This window comes from Strongylocentrotus purpuratus, unplaced genomic scaffold (genome assembly GCF_000002235.5).
Source record: "Strongylocentrotus purpuratus isolate Spur 01 unplaced genomic scaffold, Spur_5.0 spur5_scaffold_15, whole genome shotgun sequence".
Taxonomy (NCBI): Eukaryota; Metazoa; Echinodermata; class Echinoidea; order Camarodonta; family Strongylocentrotidae; genus Strongylocentrotus; species Strongylocentrotus purpuratus.
In genome coordinates, this window is record NW_022145600.1 from 34774892 (window position 1) to 34790840 (window position 15949).

Genomic DNA, 15949 nt, shown 5'->3' on the forward strand with positions numbered 1-15949 from the left:
AATATAATGATCAGAGGCGGACATTGGCACACACAGCTGATATAAATAGCAGGGGAAGCAGTTAGCGAGCAAGAGATTGACGGGTGTATGTCTGTTCTAATCGACTGGTCTACCAACCTTGCATTCTTATCTCTATAATTATATTCATACGTGCAGCAAGACATTAATGACTGGTGACTATGGAGAGAGGGATAGTGTATCCAGCTCCAGTATGAAGGAGATTTTGGAAGGTAACTATGATGATTTTATTTTATTTTTCGCAGAGGTAATTACGAGGAGTTTCATTTGATTTCTGGTGGATATTTGCAAGCGGTGAATGGCTCTTGAAGTTCCACTTTTTTTGTTTGAAACAATACCAGTCAGATAGATCAATGACTTATTTAACGTTTGAAAGTTAAACGTGAAGTCATCGTTCAATGAAATGATACCGTGCAGACTATTCCAGGATCATAATAATGGAATAAATCTTTGAAAGTCTGAAGCTGTTCTATAGTGAAGTAAGTCTTGAATTCCAATGGTAATGGTGTTTATACGGTTTATTCGTAGCGTAACTGACAAAGATTTCTTTGTGTATTGATAAATTACGTAATAAGTGGAGGCTGATTAAACATGAAGTTCAAACTTTGAGAGTGATCTAGAGAAATGTTGATAATGACATCAGTACACTACAACTTATAATCATCTGGTTGTAAAGTGAGATTATTCAATTTATTGTTTGGAATGATCGCTATCAAGAATCCGTCGATTTTGATGGTATAACATTAATGTTTACACATTTTAACATATGGCTTAGAAGATGACGTACATACAAGTGTTGACGATTTACTCATGTGTCGTTGTAAGACAAGGTCTTTGTATAGTTCCTTTGGTTGAATCCATATTTTTTTAACCTAGTTTGAGCCTCTGAACAATCACCTTGACATCGGTCAGTCTATTGTTACTATAAGGTTATAGGTATTATTTAAAATATGAAAAGTAGCCTACAAGTTAAAAAAAGGAAATTGTGACAAGGGTATACGGTTCTTTTGAAATAACTTCTTTAGCTTATAGGTTTATGAGCCCGACGGTATGAATACAATTTGTTTGACCATTCTTTTACACATTTCAGATTTATTCGTTCCACGGTACGAAAAGGATTTGTTCAATTCTTTTTGAAAATGAACATTATTAGCTAAACGGACACGTTTCATGAACAGCTTCATGGACTTTTTCCGCCACATGAATACACAATTGAACTATATTTACAGCCGTGCGTCAACGATGAAAAGCATTTTGAACGTTTTCTTTAGCTATATATCCTTGATGGAACTACGCAAATAATGCTGTCAATACTAGCTACCGTTTCTGCACGTAAATGTAACACTGCTGAATATCATAACCCCACACCTTTGACACATTCATTCTGCTTAATGTCGAATGTTATTCAGGATGCTAGCATACAGGAGACAGGTTGTCTAGTACGACAATAACACCCGATTAGTGCAAATCACACTAGAAAGTGCGTGTCTTCTTATTTATATAGTTTCCTCTTTTCATTTCAAGTCATTCAGTAACGTTTCTGTTATAACAACGAATAAATCACTGAAATCAAAGTCACTGCACTCCAAAGTTGAAGAAAAACAGAGAGCAAAATAAACAATGAAATTAACAAAAAGCACCTTTTTCAAAAGGAGGTTTAAATATCTATCTTTTCTAATATCTTATGAAATCGAGGCACAAAAAGGGCCATCCCGTCAGACAGACAGTGCATGAGACCAATGATTACCAAAAGGTACACCGAATCTGTCTTTTAATAGCATGTGTATAGGAAAATAGTCTTATTTAATCACAACCATATGGACAAATGATTTATTGTTGTCATGGCGTCTATTGCATTTATTGCTCGATAAATCGTGAAATTTACTTCTACCAATTAATACTTTGGGTTTCTGAGTAGAGTGCACGATGCACTACCGCATACTTTGCAGTGATATCTTTGTAAATGCATACATCTAGCGAATAAAGGGGGGGGGGTCACGATGGGAAAAGGGGTTGGGGGAGGGACGGAGGTTAACAGACTACGTCCCATTAAAACTGTACAGTTGGCATAACTAGAAAATGTTAAATCGAAAAGTCGTTGTTATTAGTAGAAAAAATTCTTAGCTTGTAATTTGTCTGCTTAATTGTAAGCAAAATAATAATAATAATAATAATAATAATAATAATAATAATAATAATTGGATTTATGAACAGATACCTATCCGCATTCAAATTGGTCTCATAATAATATTTGCTTACTAAAATTGATGCAATATATTAACAAGTATCCTACAAATCACAATTGTTTCCTAATTGAATCAAGTGTTAATATGAGAAATATTTGAATAGTAAGCCTATTTCCGCCAGTCTACGATGTACAACTTGTGGAAAATTAGTCAGATTAGACAAATATATTCCCTTTATAACATCTCGTTGAGCTATCGTTTATGAAACTAATACTTTTTGAATAAACACATTTTCTAATTTCAGAGAGTGCGTTTGAATAATCTTTTTAGGGGTGAGATGAAGTCAATGAGGCAAGTCAAGGTTGTTTTCGACAATTTAATTGCAAGCAGACTTTGGAAAATGATAATGACCATAAAAAGTCTACATATTACTGCTCCTAATGGCAGTCAAAGTTCCAAAACTAGAAATAAACGTGCATAAAGGTCGTAGATATTTTCAAAATAATGTGAGAGCTTATCAAATATTTACATGTGACCGTGATTCAAAACACAACTCAGCTTTTCTACACGATAATTTTGCAGATAGTCTTTATATTTGTCCGTACGTATGCGCCTTTTTAGCTTTAAAAATGGACACTGGCCTATCAGTTACTTTCATTTCCTTAATATTGTCGATATTGTAATACATTTAAAAAATAAAATAAACGTCTCTATTATTGGACCGTGTGATTTTCTCTTCTATCTTTCACAATGTTGTCAATGTATGTGCACATCCATCTGCTACAAACTTCCAGGAAGTTAGATTTCCAATAGATCTATAATTCTATAGATGCCATTCTATCTCAGATTGACATTGAGCATACAGCCGCATCTCAGAATAGACCACCATGGGGGTAATGTAGGGGAATACCCACTATTTCAAAATACTGTATCAGGGATCCGTTTTAATTTCTCTCTACTGCGAAATCATCAATTCAATTATCATTATGAAATGAAACCGTAAAATATAATTGATTCCATTGTAGAGTTGACAAGGGTCCGCTTCAAATGATGTATCGTGGCCTTTTAAGGATTGTGCACGGATGGAGATAGAGAGACCAGAAGCAAAGGGAACACAAAGAGAGACTGATAACAAGAGATGGATCTATAGAGGCGCGAAAAACAGAAGAAAATGACAAAAAGACCATACAGAGTTCGGGGAAACCTATCCAACTGACTACAAATACATCATAATTATGTCATTTAACAGTGTCTCAACGATTTCAACAGTTTTGTGCTCAATATCCCAGAGAGAATTGGATGAATAACAAAACATCATTCTTAAAGCATAGCCTTGCTATTTATTAGTAACATGACTTATTAAAACCTGCATGCAAGTGCCATCAGGTAGTGCGCAGTGGACCAAGTCTGTGATAACAAATTTCATTACTGAATTAACCCCCCCCCCCCCCCCCCACCATGTCTACAAATGGCATTATACTTATAGTGATTAGAGAGTAAACACTCTCTTTACGGATGGGTAACAAGTTTACTCAAGTTATTACCCCTTATTGTTTCTCAATATCTTCACTGGTGTCGTGAACCCCTTTTGTCTTTTGTCAGATCATGCCCTTGCCTCCACTCTTCATCTGCCACTTATGCTGCAAAATGTCATTACAAAGAAGAAAATAACTCTCTATTGACACAGACCTTGCGTAATTTTGGACAGAGCTGACACGGTAAACTTCACCCCGCTCGAGTTATATCAGTGTTCATGTCACGCGTGCGATGGGTGGGTTATTGATTTGGTCTATTTGCATCCGTCCATTATCATTCCCCCACCGATCGAAGTATTAATAATACACCCGTTGAAGCGAGCCCGTATTTATTTAGCATCTGATCCATATCATGGTTATGTCGTCCATTTAAATTGGACCACCGCAACGAATAGAAAAATGTTTGTCCATTGAGCATGAAAGCAATTGCTTAAATCTGTGCTATTTGATTTCTTCTTTTTAGTTGGAAAGTCCCTTTATTATGTTTAGCAGAGCTTATACAACTAATGTGATGGTATCGGAAAAAGATCGCTGAGATCCTGGAATATAAGCCGGATATCGATTTGGGATTTCTTTTCTTTTAGATTTCATATTTCATCAGTCGCGCTTTTCTTGTATACGATGACGGACGCTTTTCTAGTTATTGTCCGAGTGGATGCTTTCAACATTTCGTAGTCGTATTAATGGTATGTGACAGTAGATTAATTGTATATTCTTGTAGATGATTAACAATTTTAGTTATACAATTTTTTGATTTGACATTATATTTTCAAACGAAACTGTATTCTGAGTGCGCAAAACGCACTAGGGAGAATGTGTAACTATCCAAATTATCTACAAATATCACTTTTGACAGCTTTCTCCGAGCGTTCTTTTTCGTCATTATCTGGCTATTCCAAAGGCTGCGCATGGATATTTCGTCAAATATTGTCTTTCCGGCTGGAACATATAGTGTGGCTTGTAAAATAATTAAGATCAAGTTGACTACAGACTATTGGAAAGAGAAAAATAGAAGTAATTAAACTAATGCACCGCCTCAAATCACAATTCACATAGTTTTTTTAATTCTTTAGTTGAATGCAGATGGATTGAGAACATGTACATGTATTCACTAGCAAATATTGATAAGTATACTTCATTATAATTTGTTTTGCTTCAAAGGGGAAATCTCCATCTTATGCATAATCTAAATTATTATGATTATTTCTCAGACCATCTAAGCAGTTTAAGTCTGGTCTGCTTGTTCGTAAACTGATTTAATAAGATTATGCTCTGACGTGCATCTGTCACTTTTGTCGATTTGTCGATTGTGCCAAATATTCCTATTTCATCTCCTCTTGAGATGTAAAGTGGTTCGTTTGCGGATTAATAGTCCGGGCTAATCTTACTCGAGCCACGGGGTACCTTTGACAAGATATTTTCACTTGAACTTAAAGTGCTCTTATCGACAAAGAGAAGGGCGAAGAGTCAACCCCGTCTTACCCCTTAATGGGAGTCAAAGGGGTACATTCTGCACCCCTATTGGGATCGCTTTGTATTTGAAGGAGGGTTTTCGACACAGGAGGGGCATCTATTTGCATCTAACCGTACCCCGTTAGACGATGAACAAAACGATGGGTGATAATGTCCAACAAAAGAATCGCTTTCGAAGACGACTGAACAAGCAGAAGTAATTCCTCAGGTCGATTAGAAGACAATAGAACCCCATCCTACTATTATAATGAACGGCTAGCTAGGAGTCGCAGTAAGGATGGCCATTCACTTAAGTGTTCCGGGCTTGACGATATTATTGACAGTATTGACTGTATAGACCCCATGATGTTGTTTCGAAAACAAGGAATTATTCAATGTGGATTTTTGTAAATAAAAACAGGCATATGACTTGTGTTAGTTAAATAATTCATTCCTTTTTCAGTTGAAGGAACAATCTATTTTTTCCTCGGCTGAATCGGACTTATTTACTATCAAAAGTGGTAAGAGGAGGCGCTTCCCGTCTGATTGGACACCATCCCCGCTTATTTCCTTTAAATTGTATCCACACATTGTCGCAGACTTCAACGTGTCAAAAGGCGGATTTCTCTCGACGAGTTTTAATTTGTGTCGGATCGGTCTAGTAAAAGGATCTTTGAAAAGGACGTTAGGTAGGGCAGTACTTTTAATCTAAAAATGTCTTCAACTTGATACCAGAAAATATTATGTAATGCATTCTTTTATAAATTTGCGATTAAAAAAAAGCAACTGTGTAATGTTTTCGTTAATGTTGTGTATCATTTTACCAATTACCACAAATATCTGTATTAATTACGGGGCCAATAATCGACAAAATTTATACACATGTACTCGTTTTTATCTCAGTCGTTTAAGTTCAAAAGCTCATGTTATATTTTGACAAGCATGACACGTTTTCCCTTTTTTATTTTCTATTTTCTCACAGGTACCAACAACGACAAATAGTCATGAGCGTGTCAATGATCATTGATATATAGGATTCATCTTGGATCAAGATTCTACCCTATCAGTTGGATCATAGGTTCTTTTTCTGCTCGTATTAGCCAAAAAAGGAATAAAAATATCTTGGTAGATGATATTCCTGTTATAACGTAGACATGGTGACTAGATACCGAAGTATCTTCACTGCTATTTGTAAATCTCTTTAGAATGAATGATGACCAGGTACCACCAGTGCAGAGAACGTTACGTAAGTCTGTGTCATTCTGTCTCCCGGATGATGACGACCGTGGGAAGCAGGACGATGAGGAAAAGAAGATCCCAGATCGTCTCCTTCTTCAACAGCAAGTCAGACGGCGGTCATCATCGTCGACATCATCATCTCAATCTCTAGGCAGAATGCGTGTACTGTCCGCACCATTACGCCCAACTCCCTCGCCACCGGTCGACAAGCCAGGCATGACGATGAAACGGTTTGGTGGTCAGCGTCCTTCTCTAACGCGGTCGCTCTCCGTACCGACAGGACTGACGCTGACCAATGTCCTGACTCAGCAACGTAGCGAAGCCCTGATCGCCGGCGATGGGAGGTTACCAAACATCAGGTCGAGACGGTATTCGAGCTCTTCGATGGTGAAGCGGAAAATGATGCAACATTCGGAGAGGGAATTCAACCGCGTCGCTGCAAAGGTCAGCGATTTCTGTCGCCGGGTCGATAGCCAAGCAAGCAGTGACCAAACTTCCCTCGGAACAGACTCTGAAACGAGAAGAGGTCATCTAAGGCCAATCAACTCTACCGGTGATGTCACTGGGAATCATCAGACAATCACTCACCATGGTCGTAAGTACAGAGCTAGTTTTAGTATCAGTTCTAATTCAATGGATGACTATCATGACAATATGAACAACAGTTTCATCCCTGAGGCACCCTTCCACAAGCAGAACCAGTCAAGAACTACTCACGACCATCCTACGATAACCCCGACGACCACCATGAACAACAACATCACCAAAGAGCGAATCGAACCCGAGAGTGAAATCGTAGATGACTACGTGTACGATGATCAGGATGATGATGGATCTGAACTGAATGATCGAATTAGTAAATGGTTGGATGGAGTCAACAACTCAGTCGTTCAGATGAATCTTGGCGACCAAAGTGATGAGATTGGTAGTGAGATCACCGTCATACCACTCTGAAATAACACAGAGGTTTAATCTTACTAAAATTTTACATATATATATTATTGCTAAACTGAAATAATGAAACGGCTACTCTCAACCGTATGAATATTTTGGGGAATGATGTTAGTTCATTGCTTAAAGGTACTATGTCCCATTTGCCGGCGAAAAAATGAAAAGGTTCATTTCCAACGGTATTTGAAAGATAATACTAATTTAGAACTTCCCTAAAAAGGTGGGGCTTGAAAATGGCTTCAAGTGGAAAAATAACGACTATTAGTTGTCTAATCGACTTAGGAGCTATAGAGCCAATAAGTAATAGTCTTTATTTTCAGACCATTGTACTGAATGGTCGTACGTCTTATGCTGCGCAAAGATTCAATCAGTTTAATTTTGGCCATCACAAGAAGTGGGTTATTGATGCAGACAAATGCTTATGTACCATTTACAGCTCATTTTATGTATCTTGTTATCAAAGAAGAAAAAGCCATTCAGTCACTCAATAGTTTCTCTGACAGTGAAGTCTAGCAGGTAAACGGGTTTCCTTGCATAATTTTAATATTAGGACACTGCTAACTTTTAAATTTTACAGATGGGACATACATTACATATTCATAATTCCTGCAAAGTTCTACAGAATTTGAGGTTGGCTGCAAAAGGGACATAGTACCTTTAAGATAGAGCAGAGAATCTGGTAAAAGGCTTGTTTAACAACCTGGAAAAAGTTGACAAGGGAAATGTTATTTTTCCCATATGGTTATTTAAACAATGACCTATGCTAAATAGCTGGTTTTTTAACTTCTAAGAAATACAATTACTTAACACTGAGGCCTGATACCTGTTGAGTATTGTCTTTAAAGAGAAGGTTGACGTCTGGGGAGAGGTGAAAAAATAATGTGTGAGCGTTATCATTATTATTTTGCAATTGTGGGAGAACATCGAAGAAAACATGTTTCCTGAAGAGCATGGCTCTTCAAATGCCTCCATATTTTAAACATGGCAAGTAACAGTTTACAATGAGGCCCAAATTTTGTGCCACATGTTTGTGTAGTCCCACATCTTTCTGTGTACAGTGCCCGTTACTTTACCAAGACTGGGCCAAATTTCTTATCGTTTGATGACTCCAGAACCTTTCAGTACACAACAATACTAATATGCTACATGATCAACTTTTTCTGACCGATTCCACACCGTTTCTTTCACAATCCAATCGCCTGACCAGAACTCAAATTTATCTTAAAGATTCATGTTGTTATATTTTTTTAAAGAAGAAAAAAGGGGTATTCAAAGATATTCCCCATTTTTAAATAATGTTATAGGCAATTACTTGCATGGCACTTATTCAAACCACTGATTCCATTCTGCCAAACATTATTCAAAATAGTAGTCTTCATCATTTTCATTAAATCATCCATCCAAAGACGTAACTAAACATATCTGATTGATATACGTCAGACTCTCTAAAAAAAACTTTTAAAAAACACAATTACACACATCTTTAGATCACGGCTTGCACAGAGCAAACATGAACGAAATATCTATCTTTGTGGACGGCTGTTAAATACAAAGTAGAAAAAACGGATTGGTTGTATCACAGGGCATGCAAAAGGAGGTAGTCTGGCGAGCAAAAACATGCAAGTTTTATATGATGGACTTGAAGTTTCGTTGACTGATTTCAATACAAATTCCGGGTGATCTCACTCCTTTTTTCATTCTTTTGTATTAAATAATAATTAGTAACCAAAATATTATATTCAATATTGACAATGGGATTGACATCTCCCTTTAAATGGTAGGCTTATGTGAATAATTTCAGGTCAGTAAGGTGGAATATCGAACGCCATATTGAGTTGAGATGGCGAGTTATTTTTGACTTGATGGGTATATAGCGATAATGTTCTTGCCTTTAATTTGGTAGCTATCATTTATAATTTAGAACAAGTCTGTATTTTTGATTTCCATACAGCCAAACAATCAATGTGTAACATTAGGTGAATTAAAATGATACTGTTCCCTGTGAAAACAACAATGGTAATAACAAAGAAATTATTAATTTAAATTTCTTTTTGGGGAGTTATAGTGTATTGTGCAGTAAAATTTTCATTTGAATTAAATGGACATCGCGTAATAATTATGTAGCACAATTTTCTCTTCTTGTAGTTTTAAATCAAGATTTTTTAGCAGAATATCACTTATTTTGTCAAAAATACTGAGATTGTCGCTTTATATTTATTTATTGTAATTACAAAGTTAGATGAAGTAAGCGTTGTGACTAGCTCTTTTGACGTCATGGTATTTTTTAAAATTTGGTTTTGGTTTGATAAGCTGCATGAATATTTTGTATTTATTTCCCAGCTTCTCTTTAATATATTTTGGATTGGTTTGCAATTCTGTTACCCCTCATCTAATTAGAAAGCTCGTTATCGTGTCATTTATACGACGGTAGCATTTATATAAAACCGTTTTGTACTGTTTTTATCATTATTTATGGCTTGCATGTAGTAACCTGAAATTATTTATGCATGTACCAGTATTGTTTGATTGTGTTTATATACATCTTTATTCAGCTCGTAAATGAAACTTTTATTATTTATGAAAATAAAGTTAACAAGATCTTTAACAAATTATCTGTATAATGATTTTCAGTTTTGTCCATGCTCGCATTTCCTCTTTTTTCGTGCTCCACTCCTTTCATCTTTTCCTCTAATTCCCTTTCCCTGTTTACCTCTTTGTTTATGTTGTGTAATATGTACTTTATATGTCTATGGTTGTGTTTGGGGGATGTGGTGTGCGTGCATGCATGTGCGTGCGTGTGAGTGTGTGTGTATGAGAGAGAGATAGAGAGAGAGAGAGAGAGAGAGAGAGAGAGAGAGAGAGAGAGAGCATGATCGTTTTTGTCCTCTACCTGTATCTCTTTCCTTCCCAATTTGCCTTTTTTGCTATCTCAGTTTCCCTGCCTCATTATATTTTATTTTCTATTCCACTGTTCCTATCATTGTATAGACATGGGTGTCTCCTTCAGCGGGTCTCTCTCTCTCTCTCTCTCTCTCTCTCTCCCTTTTTTTTAATTTTTTTTTTTATCTATCTCCATCCTTTGTATCGTTAGTTTCTTTGGATCAGAGTTTTGAGGAGGATAAACCATTGTGACACAATAAATGTAGACTTCAAATCGAAGTACAGCATTAAGATTCGATTCAGGAACTCTCGTTCTCTCGCCTTTCAGTTAGTCGATTTTATTGTGTACTTAAAACTAAACATAAAAGATTGAGTAAATGAATATCTTTTTGATAAACGGGGGACACGAATCCATTTTATGAGCCTGAGAGCTCTAAAAAGTGAAATCTCATTTATCAAGCTGTACTTTGAACTCTAATGACATGAGGTGTTTGGTCACATTTTCGTCTCTCTCTCTCTCTCTCTCTTTCTCTCTCTCTCTCTCCCTCCCCTCCTCTCTCTCTCTCTCTCTCTCTCTCTCTCCCTCTTCCCCTCTCTACCCCTCTCAATCTCTCTCCCTATCTCTCTCCCTCTTACTCTCTCTCCCTATCTCCTTCGCTGTCTTCCCCTTTTCATCCACAATCTCACACTGTCTTTGCTACCTTTCCCACATTCCATTTTGTCCATTCTTTATACATTTACCTTTCAATTCAATTCAATTCAATTTTTTAATATAAACATTTGTAAAATACGTTAATTAAAAAAATCATGCAGTTCCATATATAAGTACATTTGAAAACATGATATATTATGATGACACAACTTAATTGAACACAGGTGTAACAAAAACTACAAGGTTTTGTCTCAACATCATCCCTGATAAAATAGGATTTGGCAAACATAGATGGCGAGAAAAAATATTGAGTAAAGGATTTCAAACAAAACAATTGAAGCACTGCATCTTGTACCGTACAAGTCTATAATACAACATGATAGGACAGGGAACCTGTTACATACATTAAGTGAGAGTCGTATATAATTTAATTTATGCAGTTTAAATGTGTGCTTTCCGTCTCCTACATTTTTTTTTAGATGTACCTTTGTTTTTGCCTCTGTCCATACCAATGCTGATTGTGAGATAGTACCCCAAAGTACCGTTAGTCGTAACTGCCTGACCAGTATCGATTTAAAAAAAAAATATATATAACTATATGTCATCTTGTCAGGAAATTATTGGTAATATTTCAGTATAACTCTTTACCATCTTCATTAAGAAATTAAAACCAGAAGCTTCCCCTCGAATAGTCTACTTCATACCTTCTGGCAGAGATCATTATGTACCAAGTACCCATCATTTGGAATTCACTTCCTTCATCAATAAAGAATCTCCACCGATGAATGTTTTTTTTTATTTTTATAAAAGTTAGTTTAAAATATTTATTCTTGCAAAATATTAATCTAATTTCAGCCTTTAGTTTCACTTATCTGTCATATTATTATGTCAGGCACTGTGTTGTGTATTTTTCTTCTGTAGTGTTATATCTTGTCATTACCTTGTATTCTGGTACTTGTGTTGATATTTTTTTATTATATATCTTCTTTAATTCGGCCACTTATAACGGTCACTTCCTTTGTGGCTGCTACCTACCAATCAACTTTTATATTGTTGTGCCAATATATACATACATTTTATTCTTTTGTATGTTATTTATGTTAATTGTTAATTGCTTTGGTAAAATAGATTGAATTGAACTGAATTATAGTTTATTTATAAACATATTTGTATCGACCTGCATGTCAACCAGCTTGTTAAGTTCTCATAGTTATTTAACGTCATCTTAGCAGCAGCAGTGAACATATCTGAATTTTCTTTCAGGGACTTACGTCACAACATTTACAGAATGGTGATACACAGTGCTTCTGTTCGTAAGTGCACAATGTATTTGAAGAAAATACAATCGCACGCTTATTACTTAATGTTATCCCATCACCCTCCTACAGATGTAGCTTATACATGTACATGTATATCACATCAAACCATTTGCGAACATCTAATTTTCAATTTGTAGTCAAATTGTCATTTGACAGAGGTGAAGGTCTGTCCTGTCTAACTATCCATTTCTTTATTGAAGTCTTATATCAGCTCAATCTATCTCCCAAAACCGCCAATCATTTTTTTTCTTCCAGATACATAATGCATACCAAAATAGGCCACAAAACCAAAGAACGATTTGTCAACAAGATAATAATTACCCCCATCAAGGACAGATCTGAACGATATTAACATCCGACCAACAATACGTGAATTGTAGTGATCATGACAATACTCGAAGAAACATTGTCGATAATAAATATCGACTCTGTCTGTGTAAGGGATGCTGCGTGGGTCGACCTATACACTCCCTCTTTGATGAGACGAAGGACGGTCGATAACAACTAATCGATGTTGGGATACGGGGCGTGGTTTCACAAAACACATCATATGTCCTTAGTATGGTTAGAGCAGCTTCATTATGAAACCCTCCCGACTTTACATAAAACAAGCCATCTTGATGAGACAGTTAACGTTTAAAAAAAAAAATCTAAAACAGACATATTTCCTAATATGAATTAATATTTCGTTTATGCAGCACTAAAGTTTCATTAGCGAATCTAGGATTTTATTTTATAGACATGCATGGTAATGCAGTCCCCCCTCCCCCAACCAAAAAAGGAGGTTTACCTTTTGTCAATAACTCTAAACATGCTAGTGAATTTCAAGCTCTATACACAACCTATGGGGTGGTTGCTTTTTTTTACCTGACTGCTAAGAAAGCATAAATGCTTGTAAGTAAGCAACCAGACGGCCGACGGCTTTAGGTCCTCTCCGAGGGACCTGGTAATGAGGATTAATGCCTTACCAAAGGGCACTAGCGCATCGACTTGGTTTCGAACCCGGGTCAATGCTCTAGTGTGTCAACATGATGTTTCAAGAAAGAAAGTTGATTTTACGATCAACGACTAAAACCTGGTACATTTTATTGTGTTTTTATTATAAGTCGTATCATGAGCTATTAAGATTTCTAATCAGTATGTAAACATGATTCAAATTACTGGAAGGTTCTGCGGTAACGAAATGTTACGACTGTGATCGACAGATCAATGGTTTTGTGAAACCGACCCCTATGAGACAGCCTAATGTATCAGACATGAAAACAAACATTAGAGTACACAAACGAGACATGGATGATTATAATTTCTTAGTCACGTAAACATCATTGCAATTATAATGTAGAAATATGAAACACCTCTACATGTAGTTAATCTGTAGTTTTTATGATTTAAATGTCTCGCATTAGCCTACTTCAACATCAGTCTCAAGAGGTCAGAGAGTTAACTTAACAAACGCCCTCTTTCATATCCCTCATCTTAATCAATAAATCTTTTGTTCTGTACTCCTTTTAGAAAAACTCCGAAAGTGTCCCAAAATACAGCTATCGATCTGTAGATAACATAAGAAATATAGGAGAAAGCAGGAGAAGCGATTAATGATAGCAACTTCATTTCCTCCTGTATAAAGATGAAGACAGGAAAATAAATAGAAACGTTCTAGATCTGATTGTAAAGCATTGTGTAGATACCTGATAGTCAAGGTTTCTCGATGGTATAGAAGCAGAGTTTGGTGAAAGTGGAAAGAGAAACATAGATTCACGGGATAGCAACAAGCGGTAAGTTTTTTTCTCTTTTTTAGTTCTCCACATCTCTGCTTTATAATAATAAGTCTCAATCCGACGATCCGTGATGCAACATGTTTACGATTAAAGATATCCTTTGCTTCTCTTTCTCTTGATATTAAATCGGTAACCTTTTGTTCTGACACGCAAGAAAGGTCAATTTAGTTAAGCTGTCACGTCTCTATGAAAGGTTGCCAGAAAAGAATAACAATATTTACAGCAAACATGATGACATGACGCCATAACTTATGTCTACCCTCTCATCTTTACATCTTCCATTAATGCTTTATCGAAAACTATTCATCAAATTGTCTCGATGTTTGTTTTTCTTCTGATATCAATGTATATTGAGCGCCAGGAGTGTCAAGACTGATAAACATAATCGCTTTACAAGTACCCTCTAATAGCCTTATTATTATATTGACTCTGTAAAAGTTGAAATAGAAATCGTTTGTAATAGTCATTATACACATTACAAATAGATAGATTTGGAAATCAAAACAGCAATGATTGCATACTTTGTTTACCCAACACTTTTGAATTTGTTGAACTCTTTTTACAGTCGCTATAAAGCAGGTCTAGGAGATGCTTACTGATTACTATACTGTATGTGTTCCGTGAGGTATATCACTAATAGCTGATCTAGATGTAATATTAGTAATCAAGCATAACGATCTTCGTGATCTAATCGCTTGAAGGTCATGCACCATTTTTTTCCAATATCTGATACATAACCTTCTGTCAAAACCCTAAAAAGAGATTTTTATCACCGGCATACAATTATGAAAACTATTGTATAGCAATCATGTGGGTGGGGTGTCGTAGTATAAATAATTAGTTTTGTGGTGTGTTGCTGTTGCGAGTTGATTTCTTGAAAGATATTTCTTTGATTATTTGACTTTCGAAAACTATTTTCTTTCTCTTTCTCCAGGTTTCCTGACAATGCAGCTGTAAAACGCAATCAAATGACATAAAATCTACCGTTATGGCATGACGTTAGGTGTATTAAAACACTTGTTCAAAGAAAGTCTTTCTCTTCAGTCGTATGATAAAGCAAATCTTCAACGATGTGTACTGTATACGATGTCTATAAGCAGGTGCACAGGCGAACCACAGACTTCAAATCACGAGACTCTTTCCCATCTCTAGACCTAGCTGACTGGAATCGAGTTCGTGAGAGCATCAGTCGTAAGTCAAGCAGGCCATTTACTGGGTCGGAATGGTGGAATGGTGATGTCCTCAATGAACACTGCGACGACGGAGCTCACGTAAGCGATGACGACGACAACCAGTATGACGATGACGATGAGTCGGACTGCTCGACTGATGATCCTTTGGAGAGAGTCAGACAGGAAAACGCCGCCTCCTTGCAGAACTTCAGCACTTCTGATAAGACGAGAACTCATTCCGCTTTCTCCTGGTCACCAAGCAAAGCCCTTGATAAGCAAACCTTCGAAATACGACGCGCAATAGCTCGCCAATCTATCTCCAGAGGAATCAGCTTTGCCTTGCCAGCAAGCCAGACCAAACTCTCCATTAATTCTGATTTCCAGCCAGAACTGTATGGATTATTCACCAACAAGTTCAGACACGAGCACGACCTCTGGAGAGAGCGTCGCGGAGGGACTTCCCCGCGATATCTAAGCCAAACACCCAGACTGAAACCACCTCCAGCTCCAAAGCGATTCATCCCTGATATCACCACTTACTGTCCCCGCGATCAGTTCCTAATTGGCGGGAAACCCAAGATCGACGAACCCACATTCCGGTCGTCTGACCTGCATAGCGGTAACGTGACGCTGCCAACCGATGGAATGCCCACGGTCCGTATGCGACGAAAGTCTTTGACTCGCTGTAAGGCATCACTAGAGTTACAGGACGATGTCATCCATCTATGGCAAAACAACACCGTGCTTAAAGCCAAGAATGTGTTCAA